The sequence below is a fragment of the Callithrix jacchus genome, chromosome 10 (assembly GCF_049354715.1).
Source record: "Callithrix jacchus isolate 240 chromosome 10, calJac240_pri, whole genome shotgun sequence".
Classification (NCBI taxonomy): domain Eukaryota; kingdom Metazoa; phylum Chordata; class Mammalia; order Primates; family Cebidae; genus Callithrix; species Callithrix jacchus.
The window spans coordinates 103,732,846-103,754,920 of NC_133511.1; the positions used below are offsets into that span (position 1 = coordinate 103,732,846).

The 22,075-nt window shown below is 34.9% G+C and overlaps 1 pseudogene; it reads left to right on the forward strand.

Annotated features, from left to right (window-relative positions):
- The first annotated feature begins 11,596 nt into the window (after nucleotides 1-11,596).
- Nucleotides 11,597-12,814, forward strand: LOC118145674 (vacuolar fusion protein CCZ1 homolog B pseudogene; annotated as a pseudogene).
- Nucleotides 12,815-22,075: the final 9,261 nt, after the last annotated feature.

Here is a 22,075-nt window from a genome sequence, read left to right on the forward strand (position 1 = left end):
AGATTTTCTCCAAATAAATTCTGACATTATTTCACAATGTATCATACAAATTGAGTATCACATTATACTCACATCAGAAAATTCCATATTTATTTCTTTTTTCTCATTTGCAAATTTAATGTAACTCTGATGCCAAAATATGACAGCATACAGAAAGCAAACAATAAAGCAGAAACAGCAAACAAATTTTTCATAATGTGACACCCTGAAGCTGATTAGTTGTAACTGCTTTAGACTGCTGTGTGGATGAAGATTCCAAGAATGTACCTTGGCTTCATGGGAAGGGCTGATGCAATCTATTGGTGGTATCTGTAAGCATAGGAAATAAACCTGAAATCTCACTAGCCATGGGTGAAGTCACAAGTACCAAGGCCAGTGGCTTCACTGCCACAGTCACTATTGGTGCTCATTCCACCACCAAACCTAGCACCAATGCTCAGTCCACCACCGAAGCCACTGATGTTTGGTTCACTGCAGAAGCTAGGACCACTGCTTGGTCCACCATCAAGGCCAATAATAGAACAGGATCCACTATTGAAGCTGTTGCTGGAGGTGGGTTTGCCAGTAAAGCCAGTGTTTGGACTGGGGTGATTCCCAAAACCAATGATGGTACTCAGTCCTCTGTCAAAGCTGACATTAGGCCCACTGCTAAAGCTACTGCTGGTGCTGAGGTAATCACTAAAGCCAGCATTAGTGCCAACTTTGCTGTTAAAATTAGCATTGGTGAATTTTGTAAACAGGCAATCAAAATTCAGAATTATAAAAGAGGGCTCTAAAGCGCTAAAATAGGACTCAAAGAGCTAAAACTCAGAGAAAAACCTGTACATGTGAAACTTTATTTTGGGCACTTTATTCTGAAAAATTGGTCTACATGTCTGTTTTTATACCAGTACCATGCTTTTTTGGTTACTGTAGCCTTGTAGTATAGTTGGAAGTCTGTAGTGTGATGCCTCTGGCTTTCTTCTTTTTGCTTAGGATTGCTTTGGTGACTTGGTTTCTTTTTTGATTCCATAGGAATTTCTTTTCTAATTCTATGAAAAATGACATTGCCATTTCAAAAGAAATAACATTGAATCTCTAAAATGCTTTAGGAAGTATGAATATTTAATGACATTAATTCTTTCAGTCCATAAGTATAAAATATTTTTCCATTTATTTGCATCATGTCTGATTTCTTTCAGCAGTGTTTTATAGTTCTTGTGGAGATCTTTCATCACATTGGCTAGCTAGATTTCTAGGTATTACAGGCTTCTTTGTGGTGATTATAAATCTAATATAAATGTCAGACCTCACACTATGACAATCCTAGAAGAAAACCTAGGAAATACCTTTCTCAACATGACATCATGCTTAGCATAGAATTGTTGGCTAAGTTCCTAGAAACAGAAACTTACAGGTGGGGCCTAATTAAACTAAAGAGCTTCTGCACAGCAAACAACAACAACAAAAACCTATTAACAGAGCAAACAGAGAAGCTATGGAATGCGACAAAATATTTTGAAACTATATATCTAACAAAGGTCTAATATCCAGAATCTATAAGAACAAAGCAAATCATTCAACAAGGAAAAAACAAATAATCCCATTAAAAAATGGTCAAAGAACATAGACACTTCTCAAAAGAAGACATGCGAGTGGCAAATAAACATATATAGGTGATGGGGATGGCGGCAGCAAACCACATTGCCATGTATGTACCTATGAAACAATCCTGCATGTTCTTTACATGTACCCCAGAACCTAAACTGCAATATATATACACATACATACATATGAAAAATGCTCATTTTTAAATAAAATAAATAAAAATAATAATCAGAGAGATGAAAATCAAAATCACAAGATATCTTCCCACACCAGTCAGAATGGCTATTGTTAAAATGTTAAATAATAACAGATGCTGGCAAGGCTGTGGAGAAAAAGAAATGCTTATACACTGTTGGTGAGAATGTTAATTTGTTGAAAGCAGTTTGGAAATTTCTCAAAGGAGTTAAAACAGAGCTACCATTTGACCCAATGAGCCTATTACTGATTATGTAACTGAAAGACACATGCATGTGTATGTTCATCATAGTGCTATTCACAACAGCAGAAACACAGAATCAACCTAGATGCCCATCAGCAATGGATTGCATTAAGAAAATGTGGCACATATATACTATGGAATACTGTGCAACCTTAAAAAGAATGAAATCATGTTCTTTACAGCAACATGGGTGCAGCTGGAAGCCATGATCCTTAATGAAGTAACATCAATAGAAAACAAACCACTGCATGTTCTCACTTATAAAAGGGAGCAAAACACTGAGTACACATAGACATAAAGATGAGAACAACTGACTCTAGGGACAACTAAAAGGAGGAGGGAAGGGCAGGAGCATGGGTGGAGAAATTCCTATTGGGTACTATGCTGACTACCTGGGTGATAGGATCCATATTCCAAACCTCAGCAACATGTAATATATCCATGTAACAAACATGTACATGTACCCCTATATCTAAAATAAAAGTTGATTTAAAAAAAACTAACCATCAGCCAAAAAAATAACTAAAACTTTTTCATAAGTCTGCCAAGTCTATAGAAGTCCTACTAAAAAAAAAAAAAAAATATATATATATATATATATATATATATATATATATTCTTAATGCAATAAGAATTGCACTTAGGTTGATTCCGTGTCTTTGCTCTTATGAATAGCACTGTGATAAACATACACAGTATGTTTACACAATGGAATTACCTGTATAGTGTAACTGTGTGATTATATATATATAGTATATGTGTATATATATTACATGTATATATATTGTATATATATTTCAAGAAGTTAACTGAAAGAGAGAAGAACTGCCTAAAATATACATTTTAAGTTGCCTGGCTCATGCTCAGACCCTGAAGCCCTAAAGCCTAAGCCATTTTTTCTGGGAAAAAAAAGTGTAATTTCTAATATCATCAAAGTCCTTGAGTATAACAGAATTCTTCTATCTCTGACTTGATATCTGCACCACTAAAGGACAAAAATGTTATGACAAGCATGAAAATGTGTTAATCTGGTGAGTATAGAAACAATTCAGAAATAAAAACAGACTTTCAGAAGTAATCCTCCAATGTCTAGAGAAGACACCTTCTAATATGACTGAAACAGCCTGCTGATATACTGAAAATGTGGCAGACACCAAGTGACAAAAATGAATAACTTGTTCTAAAATGTAAAGTCATTTGCATTTTGAGAAACAAGTGCTTTTAAAGTCCAAGAGTTTAGAAACACACTGGGATTTGAGAGTGTCACAAACAAATATATTTAAGTCACTGCTCACTGGAGAAAGAGCTTCCTTATATACTATGTATGGTATAGAAGAGTTGCAATAGTTGCAAAGGTAGCAGTGGATCAGGGAGTGATCACAGAGCTGCCTTCAACAGATAGGGACAAGGATACTGAGTGGGGCACTTTGAGTGATGTCAATGGAAATTTGCTTTGTAGCTCCAAAGAAAATACATGAAATCAATGAAAGTGGAAACCTCAAGTCACCAAAATAACAGAGGATTGGAGGATCGGGTCTTCGTGTATTGAGAAATATGGGAACCAGCCAAAAATGGAAGAATATAAACTCTAAGCCTGTAAAATTAGTGGGAAAATGGTGGTAATACATGTGGATGGCTCCTCATAAGGTCCAAATCAGACAAGAACTAGGAAAAGAAATAATTAAGTAACCCTAATAAATCTTCCTAAAGTATCATAGATGTTAAAGTATGGATACATGCAAAACAAATATCATCAAGATGACCTATTGTATTTGTAATATCAAATTATTAAGGATTTTTTTAAATAAAGTAACACAGAAGTTTGATCCTTATGATAACAGAATCAGGGCAGCTAAAACACATGACTTAGTAACTGACTGTACCTGGGCTTGATATGGGGGAAAAAAGGAGATAGGGTTTGTATTCTTTAGTACACTATACCCTACATGACAAATGACAGTGGTTTATATACTTTTATAATAGATACCAAAGATATCTCCTAATAAAATATTTTGAGCAAGACTATATAGTATGGGTACAAAGTTTGTGAGTAAACAGTTACATGATGCTGGAGCTGAAATTACCTGTATGATGTAACTGTGTGACAATAATTATAGAGAAACAACAGTTGCAGCAGTAGTTCAGTGCCCAGAAATCCTAGCATTCTAGAACTGAGCACATTGAGAGAGATTAATCCAGACTAGTGTAGACAGTGTCTGCTGGCATTGCAGATGGCATAAAGCAATAGCACCCTTGGATTTTTTTTTTTTTCATATCTTGCATGTTGGGAAGGGAATGAAAGAATGAGTTACGCTTGCTGCAGTAACTTTATATCACTATTGAGGATGGCCAATCATGCTCCCCAAATGGAAATATTTTCACTTAAGAGTGAAAGGAGAGACTGGAAAAAAAAAAACAAAATAAAAAACTGCAGGACCGTTAAACACTTAGGCCATGGTCTAGAACCCTAAAATCTTTGAGAATGTTTCATAGGGCAGCTTAAATTGACACCAATTATTTCCATACAAAGTGCCATATATTTCTAACCCTTTTTGTTAATATGGAAAAAATTCTAGAAAAGCACAAATGTGCTTTTTGAATAATATTGGATGCCATAAAATATGCCAGTATACTGACCTCCATGTTTCAAATGCCCTAGTCTACCCATTGATGAGTCAATGGATGTCAATGCTATATTTAAGAGGTAAGCATTACCAAATATGTATAGTTGAGGAAGAGAAAGTAAGAACAAATTTAATCTGCCCATTAAGGAACATTTCATTTAAAAGATTGTTTTAATTGCCTTGGGAGGGAAATCTTTGAAAGTTACTGTAAGGTAGATGAAAGAAATCCAGAATATTATTATTATATTGTTGTTAAATTTTTTATTTTATTGTTTTTTGTTTTAAATTATAAAACTGGATTTGGCAGATTTTAGGAAATGTCAGCAAAGCCTCCTTAAGGCTGTCTCCTGACAGATGAAACCCTGTATGTATCTTTCTGAGCTAGACAAAGCATGTCAAACAACAGGTGAGTTTAATCCTATAAAATATTTTCATATTTCCCTCTTCCAGTATGTTAGAGAGAAAATTCTATGACTTCTGAGTGTGGTAACACAATAATAAATTCGTAAAACAGTATTCTTTAGGACATTCAGAGAGGGATTGTAAAAAGAGACCCAGGAAAGTGCAGAAATTGCAGGAACAGAGTTCAGAAAAATCTTAAAAGGACAAAACCCTTAGCTAGGAAATACTTGATAAATGGCTCAAAGTTGACAGATTGAAGGCATTTCAGAGGTAAGAGCTGGTTTATATATCAACAAATTTTCATAAAGCTAATCTATCCTTGCCTTTTCTGATAAATTCTAGTGCTTATTCTAAAATTTCTTCATAATTTTTTTGCTTTCCACTTGATAGATCAATATGCACTTTCAGTATTTCTGTTTAGCTTTCTACTTCTTCCTTTTTGTAGTTTCCATTCAGATGGGTTTTCTTACTGAAGACCATGCATTATTTTTTTTCTCCCAATTCCCCTATAAATTTAATGGGGAGTGACCTATTTTACAACTTAAAAGCTACCATATTCTGTATTCTAGATGCAGTGTCTGTGGGGCTTCTTCTTCTTCTTCTTCTTCTTCAAAAAAAGGTAACTGATTTGGTTACAGTGTGCTTTCTGAAAGAAAAGTGGTGTCTTAGAGAGTGGCAGACTCATACTGTGCTGAAAAGGCTCTTTGATCCAAAACAAATTGATGCATTTCTTTGGACCCTAGGGAATAATGACACTATTTCAATTTAAAATATAGAACCAATAAAAAATAGCTTACTTAAAAAAATAATCCTTGGCTATATGTAAAACAGAATCCTTTGCTGAGAGCTCAACATATAAAACTGGTTTTAAAATAATTCAAAATCAAGAAATAATTAGAAAAAATAAGGCATTTACCCTGTAATACTCTTATACCTCCAGTAAAAATGGAAGGTAAATTTGATCTTATTTGAGAATATTGATCTGAGGTACTAAATTTTCAAGGTCAAATATCACATGTTTTCACTCCATGTATCGGAACTAAAAAAGTGGATTTCATGGAAGTAGATACTAGAATAGTGGTTATCAGAGGCTAGCATGTGAAGGCAGGAGAAGGGACTGAAGAGAAGTTGGTTACAAGGTACAAACATATGGTTGAATAAAAGAAGTAAGTTCCAGTATTTGATAGTACAGTAGGAAAATTATAGTTAACAATAATTTATTATATATTTCAAAATAGCTAAAGGAAAAGAATTGTAATGTTCCCAACACAAAGAAAAGTATCAGAAGTTTTGGATATCCCAAATGCCCTGATTTGATCGTTATATATTGTGTACACATATCAAAATATCATGTATACCCCCAATATTTTTAAACTTGTTATATATCAATAAAAATATAAGATTTTAATTTGGCTATTTAATTTGATCAAATATGAAAGTAGTTTGTAAATAATATAATAATGTTATATAATAGTACATAATTTGATATTACTGAAATTTATAATTAATAGTGCATTTTTATAGACATAAACTCAATATTTCCCAAAATGTGGTCCAACCATATTGAATTTCAGAATCAAATGTAAATGGAAAATACAGATACCTTATGAGCTCTTATAGAATTACAGTGCACTCCAAGATACAAAATCTCTATAAATCTACTTCAACTTTTTAACTTCGGCTTTCTCTAGTATTTCCAAACGTGTTTCGCTGCAATAACCTCTGTGGTATCTATATTAGTCTGTTCTCACACTGCTAATCAACACATACCTGAGACTCGTAATTTTAAATTAAAAAAAAAGATATTTAATGGACTCACAGTTCTACATGGCTGGGGAGGCCTCACAATCTTGGCAGAAGATGAAGGAAGAACACATCTTATGTGGCAGCAGGCAAGAGAAAGCTTGTCTATGGGTATTTCCCTTTATAAAATCATCATATCTCATGAGACATATTCACTATCACAAGAACAGCAAAGGAAAAACCACCCCAGTGATTCAGTTACCTCTCACCAGGTCCCTTCCATGACAAGTGGGCAATATTACAAGTCAAGGTGAGATTTTGGTGGGGACACAGAACCAAATCATGTCAGTATCTGTATTTGATGTGTGTGTGTTTATGTGTGATACCAATCAGCATCTCACTGGACACTTGTATTTCTTGCAGAAAAGTTTGGAGTACACTAACTCATCATATAATGTCTAAGTCCTCCTAGTTATCTGATACTGGAAGTATTATCAATCATTAAATGTTTAGATTTTGACAATTATAGGGAATTAAATTAGTGGTTCTTGAACTATTGTAAAATGGCAGATAGTGACAATCACCTGAATAGCTTAAAAACAAACAAGAATATTGAATTTCTCTTTTTTCTTGGAAAGTCTGATTGAATAGCTCTATTGATTATAAATAATTCTTTAGTTACAAAGAGCTTCCTAATGACTCTGATAAGTTACATTGGTGAATAACTGAATAACTAATATTCTTATACTAATATAATTCACTATTATACTAATACTAATACTAATACTAATATAATTCAGGACTAATGTAATTCACATGTTTGGAAAGACACTTTTAGACTATAATTTTATGATCATATGAAATCTGTATTATTCAGGTAATTATCCTAGCAAATAATGTCAGGTACATGCATTAAAATGTCTGAGCTCAGGTCATGGATTATTTTATTGATTTAGAGATTGTTGACAAACTTTTTCTTGCTACTATGTGAAAGAAAAATAAGATAGAGACACAGTCTTTTCATCTGATTGATTGTGCAAACCCCTCCAGCCAAATTAATATGTTAAAACCTAACCACAGATGTGATGGTATTAGAAGGTAGAGACTTTTGGAGGTGATTTAGTTATAGGAATATGATTAGTGACCCTAGTAAAAAGGTCCTAAAGAGCAACCTTGCCCCTTCCACCATGTGAGAACACAGCTGGAAGTTGCCATCTCTGAACCATTATGGGGGAACCTCACCAGACACTACATGTGCCAGACACCTTGGTCCTTGACTTCACTATGTCCACAACTATGAGAAATAAATTTCTGGGGCTTATAAGCTACCCAGATGATGATATTTTCTTATAGCATCCTGAGTGAACTAAGATACACGGGATGGAGAAAAAACTGCTACATCGGCTACTGATAGAGCCGTTGGAAGATAAGACTTCGGTTGATGGCTAAGTGCTGTTATTAATACTCTATTACTAAATTATACATAATTATGCACATATGCTAACAGCTGGATCAATTACAGGATTCACTGTAAAATGGCAGAGTATTATAGAGCACAGCAGAAGGAAAATTTAAACATCTGAAGCCTCCAGGTTGGGACATCTCAAAGTGAATACAGGAAGGGATAAAACTGAACATGTTTATTACTAATTTTCTTTTTCAAGTTTAGCAACCATATTGGATATATTGGAAAGTCACCTTTCCATGTGTAAGGAGAAATAAGTAAGGAACAGAAAGAGAAGAAAGGAGTACTAATTTCTATCAGAAAGCTTCTTGCTATGAAAACATAAGCACGGATGACAGAATGGCTTGAGAAAAAAAATTAATGAGTTATGATGCCAAACCAAATTCTGCCTACCTGGTTTCCAGACCAATATTTTCAGGATTATTTTTTTCCAAAAACAAAGATGGCATAGATGTTTATAAAATTGTCAGTTTAATTCCTTGTTTTCTCATTATCCAGTTCATTTGTTCGATAATTTTTATTAGACTTCGACTTTGTGTCAGAATGTGTTAAGGGAGGAAAATAAAATAGTGAATATGACTCATTATAGCCTATAATCTAGAGTCACAAAGTAAATAATAAGAGCATGCCATAATAAATATAATGATTGCAATACCTGGATTGTTATTTAGAAAGAAGAATAAGGATATTGTGATGGCAAGGATAATGGAATGATTCATAAAGAAAGTGATTTCTGTCCTCAAGCTCAGATGACAATTGGGAGATAACAAGTTAAATGCTGGTGTGGAGAGCAGGGCATTCCAAGCATGGACAAAGAACAACAATAGAGAAGAAAGAAGCACCATAATATTTATGGGATATTCAGAATGTTTTGTTGTGTAACTGTAACACTAAATGAATAAACGGGGATTGTAGCAATCAGGTTGGAGGATTAAGCTGTGGTCTGATTATGAATGGCTTAGATGTTTCAAGGTTAGAATCCTAGAAAGTATCTTACAGGTGATTGAGAGCCAGAATGAGTTTGAATTCTTTCAACTGTTAATAAAAGAAACACAACTGAACATAACCCAATCCAATAAAGAAAATGTATTGCCTCACATAACCTTAAAATCCAGTGTAGGGGCCTCTAGAGGCTCATAGATTATTATCAAGTCAGGTATGATGGCAAGAGCTGGAGCAACATTTTGAGATTATAGGTGAGGTATTAAAGATAGAATATCAGAAAGTTAGAAAGAGCCTGAACTCTTGACATTTGAAGCCATTATTATCAGCCTGGACTACTGGTGCTTAAATTGCTATATGAGGGAAAAAGAGTTATTCCTTTATTTAGTGTATCCAACTGTATATGTTACTTGCCGTTAGTCATTTAGTAACCACCTCAGTTATTGGATTGACTTTTTGCAGTATGAAAATGCCTGTCTTCAAGAGACCTTTATTTTACTTAATAATGGCCCAATAGTGCAAGAATAGTGATTCTGGCATATTGTTATAATTGTTCTATTCTGTTATTAGTTATGGTTGTTAATTTCTTAATGCATAGTTTATAAATTAAACTCTATCATAGAAACACATGGATAGGAAATACATAGGATATATGAGTTCGGGTGCTCTCTATGAGTTCAAGCATCATCCCTTGGGGATTTTGCAGGGGATGATGCTTGAACTCATAGAGAACACTCAAACTCATATATCCTATGTATTTCCTTCTCTGCTGTGATGATATCAAAGACAAGTTAGAAAACAGTGGTCCAAAAACATTTAATTAATTATTTAAACTTGCTATCAACCTTGGAAGGAAATGTAACTTACTTGCAGTAAGTAAGAATATTCCCAAAGTTCAGGCTGTTCAATCTCTTATTTACAATATGAGATGCTCTATTACTAACTCTTTGTTCATCATGCAGTTTCCTTATAAATACTCCTTTCCAATGTTTTCTAGCCAAAGTTAGTTCCCTCCACTGTAATAATTAATTTGAGGTAAATCTTTTATAATATCACTATTGTGAATGGCAGACTGACAGCACTGCCAAAATTATAAAGAGTTGACCCAGTATATCCCAGACTTCCTTTTTGAAAAGTCTACCTTTGCTCTTGACTCATATGACTTTAATTATCCCCAAAATAATAATAATTTGCAGGCTTCTATTGATATCTTGCTTCTACTTTGTTTTGTTCACCTTTTCTTATTCCCTTAAACTGGCTGAACACATTCTTTCTCCTGAACAAACACTATATTTTCTTCCTCCAGAGTACTCACATTCTCCCTCTCTTGAAATTAATGTTTTCCAACACTTACTATTATATGACTTTCTAAATAGTTTATCTCTGCTGAAAAGGAATCTGTAACTTGAAAAGATAAACTTTTATTTTTCCTTTCTGATTCTTGTTTTCAATGAATTTTTATCAATCAACTTTTCCAGAATCAATCACAGTATTTAATATGGCCTGTAGCATATTTCTCAAAACTGGGTGTTGAATAAATTCTTTTGAATCATTTTATTAATATACTCCTTTTTCTTCTCTTTAACCAACTTTCCTTAAGGTATCATACGTATAGCTTTTGAAATTAAAAAAAAATGTACAAAAGGTAGTTTTCATCATTGTAGAAAAATATTACAACACCAAATCACATTGGCAGCCCTGTTATTCATGCAAAGAGAAAGGACCAACAAGAACATGTGGTCAAAATAAACAAAAATAATCTGTATAATTATTTATAGTTGTAAAAATTTTTGAAAATAAAAAGTAAACTTGGAATTTGGATTACAATTTTGGTATTGATTAAACTTTCCAAAGCCACTCAATTTAGTTAGATCCCCTGAGTGGTAAGGTGTATGTGCATATGTTGCTGTTTTTCGTAAACCTGAATAATCAGATAATTAGCTGATGAATATGAAAGCAAGACATAAGAAGCTATAGCATATCAGGTTAGAATTAGTTGACTTATAACATCACTGAATATATACATTCCATTTATTTCAAACACCATGTAAAATAATTGGATTTAGGGTCAGAGATAACTGGGTTTAAATAAGGCTCTGTTTCTTGTGTGCTGTATCAGTTGAAGATATATCTAGCTTCAAGTTACAGAGAAACCAACTTACAGTAGTTTAAATTGAATAAAGTAATTTTACACACATAATATGACATTAAACAATAGGGAGTATAGACTCTGTCATTATCTTTGTTCTTCCTTTAGGGTGGCTTCACTCGTGTGTTAGTCTGCTCTCATGCTGCTAATAAAGACATATCTAAGACTGGGTAATTTGTAAAGGAAAGAGGTTTAATTGACTCACAGTTCAGCATGGCTCAGGAAGCCTCAGGACACTTACAATCATGGCAGAAGGGGAAATAATCACATTCTTGGAACTTGGTCTCAAAGATTCCAGAAGTCAGGATTCAGCAGCAAAGCAGGTCCTGGTCGCTCGACACATAGTCGTTCTGCTTGATCACATCGATCTTGTCCAGGAAGTACTGGGCGCAGTCAATCAGCTGGTACTCGTTGGAGTGTTCGTAGCAGGCACGCACTCCTTCATCCTCCCACAGAGCCTTGGCATGCTCGTAGAATTCCGGAGGGAAGTCGAAGTCAGGCACGTTCATCACACTCAGAATGTAGTCCACTCTGAACTGGTTCTCAAGTTGGCCAGCTCCTCAGGGGGCACCAGGTTGCTCATGGCGGCCACAATGGCTTTGATCGCCTCTTTCAGGTTGTTTTTGATGTCCTGCACTTCGGTTGCCTTCTCACCATTGCTGTTGCTCCTTGCAGCCTGCGGGTCCTCTTCGCTGCCCTCTCCATTAAACCCATTAACATGCAGGACCCTCATCTGCTTCACAATGGTGCTTTTACCGGATTCTCCAGCACCCTCAGGCGCTCCTTGGTTTGTCTCTTGGGCACGCCAATGGAGAAGAGAACAGAGAAAAGAGAGAGAATTGTGGGGTGCCCGGGTGTCCCTGCCCTATCCTGGCTCCGGTGGCTCTTGCCCGTGCTGGGCGACTCGGACTGTTGGCAGGAAGGGATTCTCCAATAAGAGCAGAAATGCCAGGAAATCTTCAACACTGTGGAAGATTTCTTACCGGACCCTTGAACCTTAATGATCCAGATGCAAAATGCAGATTCCCCAAAATTTTTGTAAATACAGATGACACTTAAGAAGAGCTCCATTTAATTGTTTACAAGGCCATAAGTGCAGCTGTGTACTTTATGATCGATGCCTCCATCCAGCCAACATTGGATTTTTACCGAAGACTAGACAGCATCGTTGGGCCCCAGCTCACAGTGCTGGCCTCTGACATCTGTGAGCAGTGTGTCACTCACTTCCGTGCACCCGGATTTAATGAAGATTCTCGGTGACATCAACAGTGACTTTACCAGAGTGGATGAAGATGAGGAGATCATCGTGAAAGCCATGAGTGATTACTGGGTGGTTGGAAAGAAGTCTGATTGGCGGGAGGTCTATGTTATTTTGAATCAAAAAAATGCAAACCTGATTGAAGTAAACAAAGAGGTCAAGAAACTGTGCAACGCAGTTCAACAACATCTTCTTCTTGGATTGACTGATAATGGTTAATCGAAAGCATATTTTAAACTCAGCAAACATTTTGTTTACCATTGCAAGTTACTTGTCATGACTGACTGCGTTGATCACAAGGGTAAAGCAATACTTGCTTTGAAGAATCCAATTTCTACTTGGTCTGCTAATCTGGGGTTTTTAGATTTTAAATATTTATGTGGAATTCATTAAAGGTAGTTGACTATATCTCTATCATTCCATTCTTTTGACATTATGTGAATATTTTACTGGAAAATAAGACTAATAAATTGTTAAGGTTTTTTTGTTTTTTGTTTTTTTTTAAATGTGAGATGTGAAGACATGGTGGCAGGAAAGAGAAGTGCCGAGCAAAATGGGAAAAGCACCTCATGAAACCATCAGATGTCATGATAACTGACTCACTTTCATGATAACATCATGGAGTAACCATGCCATGATTTAATTACCTCGCACCTGGGGCCTCCCATGACACATGGGGATTATGGGAACTACAATTTAAGATGAGATGTGGGTGGGGACACAGCCAAACTATATTAACTCATGACTGAAAAATGGCTACCACCAACAGCAGATATGTTCCCTCTTCACTTTTAATGGAGTAGAGATGACTATTCATTTAAGCAGAGAATAAAAGTGCTTTTCTTTAATCTGATTGAGCTAACATAGAAACATAGCCTATACGCCTATCTGTAGACCAGTAATAATCACCAGAAAATGCCATATGTTGATTGCTTAAAGCCAAGATTTCCATGCTGTCATTGAAGAAACAGATGGAGTGCTATAAATGGCCCAGACTAATAAAGATTATCTCTGGAAACAGAGTCGATGTAATCCAAGTCACAGAGATTACTTGAAGGAGAGATGGATAACTGAACACAGTATGGTTGAATGCAGTATACAATATTGCTTAACAGTTCCATCTATTTCTACAAGGGAACATTTATAACCTTTTAGTCATCATAGACTTCAAATGGAAAAATAGTTCTACACATAGTCGCTGAACAATTGTTTAAGTATTATTCCTTTGACTAGACTATCTTTCAAAATAGTCTAATGTTCTGGGAGGCTAATGATGGAGGTGCTTTCCCCTCCATCTGACATCATTATGCTTCTCTGCACATTAATCACTTAATGCAGTATACAGAAATAGTGTAAGAATAGAAGACTCTCTCACAATAGAGGAAATAAGTTTGGAATACACATATGCTTTCCTGTAAATAAAAGGGTGTATAAGAGCAGGATATTTTTATCTATGGCTACTACTATCATTTCTGAGCATAAAACAGTACCACATTAAATAATATTTTAATGAAATATTTTTAAATGAATCTTTCTTAATCATATAAACTAAAATATAATTTACCTGAGGATTTTTAAAAGTATGATTGATTTACATTAATACGAATTTTGTTAATATGAAAACTATAAAAAATTATGCTAATTAATTTCCAATTATATGCCAAAACTTTATGAAATCAAAATTGCTTTTCTACTAATATTTGATAATATTTTTAAATTATACGTTACTTAATTCTACTAGGTCTTGGACTCATTGGGAAAGATATTAATGAGTATGTTCACTTTTACTTTGCCTAAGACTTAATACTAAAAAGATAATAAAACAATTAGGGTATTTATTTTCTTATTTTCCATTAGAATTTAGAATTTCCTTTTCCTCAATGAAGGGTATACAATATAATCCTTAAATAATATCTTATGTTAGTAACTTTAAGATAATAAAATGATAATAATTTAATAAAACCCACTTATATTTTTGATAGAAATCCATGTATTTTAATATTTTAAGTGAATATTGATTTGTCAATAATTTTAGGGAAAAATCACATCATATACCAACCAAATGGTCCAACACATTTACTTATTTTCAGATAAATTTTTTTTTATTTTATCTGGTTTTGCCCTCTTTAGTTATATATTTTCACTGAGATATGCATTTTATTGCAATGTTTTCAAAAGTTGTGGCTAATTTAGTTCATCTACTTATGTGCAACTAACAGTTAAATGTTGATGGCTGGGAGGAAGAAATTTCGAACTAACTTGTCATATTAAGTTGGGTGAATCCCCACCTCCTTGGGCTGAGGCAGGGAATTGCTTGAACCTGGGAGCAGAGGTTGCAGTGAGCCAAGATTGTGCCACTGCACTCCAGCCCAGGAGTGCAGAGGTAGACCCTGTCTCAAAAAAAAAAAAAAAATCCTATCCTCTTAAGTAAAACGACTAATTTAAAGCAACAGAACTGCTGCAACTCAACGTTTCTTATCTCCAATAGCCTAGATTACCTAGGAAAATGAAAAAGAAAGACCAATTTTAGTTAGTACTTTTCAGTTTTTTCTCATAAAGTAATCTAGTCTGTTCAAGGAACCCATAGCTTTTAAAATCTAAAATCAAAGAAAACCATCCAGAAGCTATTTCTTGGCTGTGTATGCCTAAATTACTTTAGAAGCCAAGAATTCTCCTACTGCTTGAGTTGGCAGGAGCCCAGACTTAGGCATATAAGAATTTCTGGTCCAACTGCTCAGCACATATTGCATAGGGCATGCTATAACCTCTGGGGAATCATTACTCTCCAAACCATTAGAAAAACAGAGGGTAGGTAGTCGACAGGCAGGCCTCACACATAGCTAAACTGTATTGGCAAAGCTGTCCAGAAAATAAGCAATGCTTCAAGAAAAATTCAAAGGTGATATAAGAGGTAACGTAACTGAGCTAAGCTTACTACAAGTTGGAGTTACTTTGTAATAGCTATCATCATTAAATGTTGGGATTCATTTTGAACTTATTTTATCTAGCTTTATAAATCTCCCATCTTTAATCTAGAGAAACAATTATTTTGAAGTCAGAATGCAGTATTTTAGCACTCTTCACAACAATGAATTACTATTTTCACCATCAAAACTCTCTGGAAAGGTAACCAGCTAGCTTCAATTGTAATGTCATACTGTAGCAATATCTTACCCATCTAGAAACCACATGACCATGACATATTGTCAAGTAACTGGAACAACAACAAAAACTCTGCTAAGTCACAAACATAGATGACATACATTCATGTATGTAAAAATATTCTTATTCTATTATTACCTAATAAAACATTCCTTACGAAACAGGAGGGTTCCCTGATTCCCCTTTCAGGATGTGCGACAGGAATGTTGCCTGCTTCGTTGACCTGCAGCTCAAACCCCTAGGGACATCATGTGGACGGGCAGGTTCAGAGGCTGGCATGAGTGCTTTTGGGCTTCAACCCCATGGCAGCATCTAAGGGTGGATGTCTGTACTCTTGAAGCTGAAATGCGTGTGTTTTACCAAGTTCTTTCATGTTTCCTGTCTGTAGTTGTGTCAGCTCAATGGACCCTCTGCCTTATTGTAAGGGCAACGGGCCGGTGTGACAGCCTTCTGAGGCTCTCTGCCTTATTGCCTTATTGCAATAAGACAGCCCTCTGCCTTATTGCAAGGGCAAGGGGCCAGTGTGACAATATTCTGAGTCCTTGCCCAGTATATTGGAAGAATTGGATCACATGTGGGCTCTAAAGATGAGTGCAAGTTTTTATTGAGTGGTGGAGGTGGCTCTCAGTGAGATGGATGGGGAGCTGGAAGCAGGGCGGATGGAGTGGGAAGGTGTTCTTCTGGAGTCTGGCCACCCTTCAGCTGGACTCTTCTACCATCCCCGGCTGAACTTCCCTCAGCCCCCAGACATCTCTTTTCTTCTCTCTCTGACACATTGTTCTACAGTAGCTAGTCTGCTCATCTCTAAGTTCAGCCACATGTGTCTGTGACTGCTATGGTCTCTGGTTTATGTGGGGGCATGTTGAGGTGGTGGCAGGCCAAAAGCTACCATTTTGGCATGAAAATAGAAATGCCTGTCCTCATTTAGGGCCTCTGGTCTTCAGTCTTGAGGGTGTGGTCTTTGACGGGGAACCACTCTCTGTACCCAATATTTCCCTGTCTCCTGCCATATCACTGATATCAACACTTTTCATATTAAAATTCCACCTTAGTTCTGAATCCACAACTAACAAACAATTGTTTGATTATATTTTTACTTCTTAAAGTACTTCTCAGTGGAAGAATGTATTGACTCATAGATATGAGAGTTGGCTTTTTCATCAGTTATGTTATATTCCTTGTCAGCAATAGATTACAATTCAGATTTATATAAACTTGAGTCTGTTTCTGAATTATATTGTATAGAAAATATCTAATTTCTAAATCATTTTATACATTTGATAGGCAAGACCCTTACTATTCTTTATCATTGGCAATAATACAGCAGCAGGTCAGTTCTAATTTAATCTCTATTTGGAAAGGCCCATGGCAATCTGTAGAGAATACACAAATTTCACTGGAAAGCAATTATTCTGTTAATGGTGAATTAGACAAAGTTAAAACACCACCTCGAGAGTCTTAATGTGGTGATCTCTTGGCAACAACTCTTAATTCACCTACAGCTTTCTTCTAGTGTCAACAATATTGCTAATCATAATAATGACCTTAAGGAACCACAAAACTTCTGTATTTGTTCTTCAATCAAAAGAATAAATAATTTCAAATACTATCATCTTATTTTTTAACCTTTTGTTATTCATTGGAAGAAATTACTATGTAAAACCAACAGTTCACCTTCTATTTTATTATTTTAAATTATTTTAATGATACTCTACAGTAAAAATATTTAACAATTGAACATACCTTTAATATCCTTTTATTTAATAGTATCATATAATTTAACCTCAGAGATGATAGAAGTTACAGATTGATAAATATATGAGGAAATCAGAAACTTTGATTTAATTATTTGCCTAAGATCATTCAGCTAGAACCTAAGTGAGCCAGGACTAGAACCTAGGTCTTCAGTACTCAAAAAGATACATTTTGTGATCATAATAACTCATCCCAAACTAAGGTTTTAAGTGGATGACTGAACTGAAAATCTGATACCAGCTGGTGCCAGAAAGAGAAATGAGCAATTCTTAAATGGCCACCCACTTATGAGATAACAAACCAAAATTTTCAGAACTAGTTCAAAACAAATGAGCAGCCTTCCCCAGAATTCTCTTCCTCCTTAGAGAGAAAAGTTTGTGAGCTTCTATTCATAACCTCTGCAACTTCCTCTTTCATGTGTTACTCCACATTTTGCTTTGCTAACACATTTCCTTGGAAAACAAAGAACGGAATATGAAGTGAAATATGCTGCCTGCCTGAAAGGAGTAGGCAGTGAAGCTAGTAGTTCCTAAGTTTTATCAAACGATGACATTTGAAGCTCGTGTTACATATTTAGAATCTGGGAATATAAAATGATTTGAAAAATAAATTATTGACGTCACAAAACCATAAAATACTACTTTCATGGATTACATATATTTGTAAACAAAATATATACTCTTTAACAACCCACATAGTGGCACCATGTTCAAACACTGTCTTTTAACAAAATTCTGAATTCTTAGCAAAAATTATCAAATATTTTTGTTTGTACTCAGTTGTTGTTATTCCTCTCATAGCTAAGACTTGAGTGACTACTTATCCTAATATTAGGATACATATGTATTTCTTTAGGTCAATACAAACCAAGAAGTCTTGGCATATGTTTATTGTTCCCAACAAGTATTTATTATTTTACTTGGTACTCTAGGTGCTTCAGCACCTTCAATGAACAAAGATGCTTTATTTCCAGACTGCTCAGTCCAGCAAGGAGAAACCCACAAACAATAAGCAGTAAAAATGAAAGAAAAAAAGCATAATGAATTAGAAACATATGTAATACGGTAGGAGATGATAATTGCTGTGCAAAAACAAATAAATAAAAGGAAAATTAAGTTGGGATACCCAAGATTGGGTTCAAGATGAGTGTGCATAGAAATATTAAACAGATAATCAGGTCTGGTTTCAATGAGAAGACTTGACTTGAAGGAAAATTTGAAAGAGGTGAGAAAGGAAACCAAGTAGTTGTTGTTATAAGGTGCAGTTGAGCAAAAGCCCTGAGAGAGAAATGAGTCCAAATTTAAAGGGACAGTCAGGAGTGTGGCCGGAGTGGAATGAGCCAGAGGAGAGTACTAGGATATGAGAGCCTAAAGCAAAGTGTATGTGAGAAGACCGGGAGTTAGAAGAAAAAGAGAAATTAATCAGGACATTCTAAACCTTCAGAAGGACTTGGGCCTTTAATTTAAGTAGAATGCTAATGCAAGGCTTTATTTAGGGAAAGTAGTAATATGGCTTGACTTCCCTCTAGAATGGCACTCTGGCTGCCATGCTAAGAATCATCTGTGTGGCAATAAGAAGAGAAAACAGGCATCAGTTAGGAGACTCGAAATATATCAGGCACCTACAGATGAGGGGACAGGAGGAGAGAATTGTAGTAGCACATTTCTTCAATTCTTTTTTTACTTGGTTCCTTGGGTTTGCTAGTGACTGCCTTCCTCCACAGTCATAGTTACCACCTTTTATTTTAGAGAAAGAAAAGTGATTCATGAATTTGGGAAAAGAGCTGCCTTCTGTAAGTAATGTACTTTTGTAAAAGATGGGCTAGTAAAAGGCATAAAAGCCAAATTCAAGAGCAAACTTGGATAAATATATGTTATATTTGATTCCAGTGAAGAAATTTAATTTAAGTATATTTTCTATTTGGGCTTGTTAGGTTGCATATTCAGCTTCTTAACCACCCAGTGAGTATCAAAAAGGAAATTCAGACACTTGTTAATTCCACTGATACTTAATGTTTAGCATCAGATTTATGGCTTAGTTGTTAGAAGAGTTAAATGATTTTTATAAACCCATGTAAAAAGCACATGTACAAAGAAATGACGTTAAGTAAAATATTTTTTCTAGATGTACATTTTCAAACACTATTTCTGAATTTGGGAGATGGGTTGCAATTCATACTTTTAACTAAATATCTAGTAATAAATCATTGGCCTGTGATATGTTTATGTGTCTAGAATAAAATGTATTTATATAAACATATCTAAAACATTGTTTGCTCTAAGGTACAGAATTTTTAAAAAAGTTTTTGATAGAATTCAACATCCCTTCATGTTCAAAACCCTCAACAAACAAGGCATTGAAAGAACATACTTAAAAATGATAAGAGCTATCAGTGAAAAACCCACAGACAGCATCATACTGAATGAGCAAAAGATGGAAGCATGCATTCCCCTTGAAAACAAGAACAAGACAGAAATGCTCTATCTCACCATTTCTATTCAACATGGTTCTGGAAATCCTAGCAAGAGCAGTCAGGCAAGAGAAAGAAAAGAGTCTCAATAGGAAGAGAGGAAGTCAAACTATCTCTTTTTGTAGACAATATGATCAATATGATTTTATACCTATAAAACCGCATAGTTTCTGTCCAGTGGTTCCTTGATCTGATAAACAACTTCAGCAAAGTTTCAGGATACAAACTCAATGAACAAACATCAGTACCATTTATATACATCAACAACATCCCAGGAAGAGCCAAATCAGTAACCCAATCCCATTCACAACAGACACAAACAAAGAAGAAAATATCTAGGACTAGAGATAACCAGGGAGATAAAAGATCTCTACAATATGAATTATAAAATGCTGTTCAAAGAAATTACACATTGCAAAAATGAATGGAAAAAACATTCCATGTTCATGGACAGGAAGAATCATTATTTTTAAAATGGTCATTCTGCCCAAAGCAATTTAGAGATTTAATTTTATTCCTGTCAGATTCTCAAACTACTATTGACATTCTTCACAGAATTAGAAAAAAAATAGAACATTGACATTAAAGAACTTCTTTGCACACATAGATCAAAATATTTAGTATACATGAAAGATTGATTGTTCCAATTCACCTTGACTCTAAAATCAACAGTTTTTAAAATGGGCTGTTCAGAAATAGGAGGAGGTGAGGATCTAAAAACTACAACCATCTGATCTTCAACAAAGCTGTCAAAAACAAGCAATGAGGAAAGGGCTTCCTATTCAATAAATCATACGCAGATAACTGGCTAGTTATATGTTGACTATTGTAACTGGACCTCCTCCTTATATCGTATATAAAAATTAACTCAACATAGATTAAAGATTTAAATGTAAAATTCAGAACTATACATATCTGAGAAGATCACCTAGGTAATGTCATTCTGAATATAGGAACCGGCAAAACTTCAAGACAATGATGTCAAAAACAATTCCAATAAAATCAAAAATTGACAAACAGGATCTAATTAAATTTAAGAGCCTCTGCACAGCAAAATAAACTATCAAAAGAGTAATAAAAACAACCTACAGAATAGGAGAAAAATTTTGCAAAATAAATCTGACAAAGGTCTAATATCCAGCCTTTATAAGGAATTTTAACAAATTTATCAGAAAAGAAAACAAAAAGTGGGCAAAAGACATGCACACTTTTCTGAAGAAAACATACACATGATCTATAAGCATATGAAAAATATTCAACGTTACTAAACTTTAGAGAAATGCATATAAAAATCACAAACAGATACCATCACCCACCAGTCAGAATGGCTACTATGAAAAAGTGAAAAAAAAACGCTGGCGAGATTGTGGAGAAAAAGGAACACTAATACACTTTTGGTGGGAATGTAAATTAGTTCAGTCATTGTGAAAAGTGGTTTGTTGATTTCTCGAAGAACCTAAAGCTGAACTACCATTTAACCCAGCAATCTTATATTGGGCATACACCCAAAGCAATATAAATCATTCTGTCATAAAGACCACACATATATATGTTCATTGTGGCCCTCTTCAACATAGCAAGGACACAGAATCACTAGATGCCAATCAGTGACAGACTGGACAAATAAATGTGGTACATATACATGATTGAATACTACACAGCCATGATAACGAATGAGATCATGTCTTTGACTCAGCATGGATGGAGCTGGAGACCATTATCATAAACAAACAAGAACAGAAAATAAAACACCACATGTTGTCACTTATAAGTGGGAGTTAAACACTGAGTATGCAGAGACCCGAAGAAGGGAAAAGAGAGACACCAGGACCTACTTGAGTATGGAGGGTGGGAGGAGGTGAGGATCTAAAAACTATCTATTAGGTACTATGCTTATTACCTGGCTGATGAACTAATCTGTACACCAAACCCCTGTGACATGTAATTACCTATAAAAGAAACCTACACATGTACCCCTGAACCTAAAATAAAAGTTTAAAAATATACCACTAGAGAGATTAGAAAGTAAATTCAACAAATGTTGACGAGCCTTTGTTATGAGCCAGTCCTATGCACAAT